The following is a 517-nucleotide window of genomic DNA, read 5'->3' as shown; positions in this document are numbered from 1 at the left end:
CGCGTCGTGTGTGTATGTGACATGTGAGGTGCGCGTACGGAAAACGTGAGACATAAATCGGCAAGCGTCAATGCAATCCGGGCTGCGACCCACGCGAAAAGCAAAACAAACGCAGTAATCGGTGACTTCGCCGGGAATATCAGGCATTTCCCGCTTTGGCCTATCAAAAACACTAGAAGTTTTGACAGGAAGTGTTGGCCCCCCGCCCTTGCGTGATTGTGTGAGTGTGTGTCCGGTAGTGTAGTTTGGCGTCTCGTGTGATTCTTGCCGAGTGAGTGTATGACCGCGTGTGCAGTGATCAGGTTCTAAAGGTCGCTGGCAGAGGGCAGTTTATTGCAGACGTTGGAGGGACGTGTCCCTTCGGGCAGGTTTCGACATCACGGACCCACGGAACGGCTCCAAGATTCTCTCGCTACAGCATCCCTATCACCATCATCCGAACGCCGGTAGCACGCTGGAGGGCAGAACGATCGAGTACCGGCCCGGTGGCGGGCTGGACTACCACAACTCTCCGCTC

The sequence above is a fragment of the Anopheles marshallii genome, chromosome 2 (assembly GCF_943734725.1).
Source record: "Anopheles marshallii chromosome 2, idAnoMarsDA_429_01, whole genome shotgun sequence".
In the NCBI taxonomy this organism is placed as follows: Eukaryota; Metazoa; Arthropoda; class Insecta; order Diptera; family Culicidae; genus Anopheles; species Anopheles marshallii.
This window is presented reverse-complemented; position numbering follows the sequence as displayed.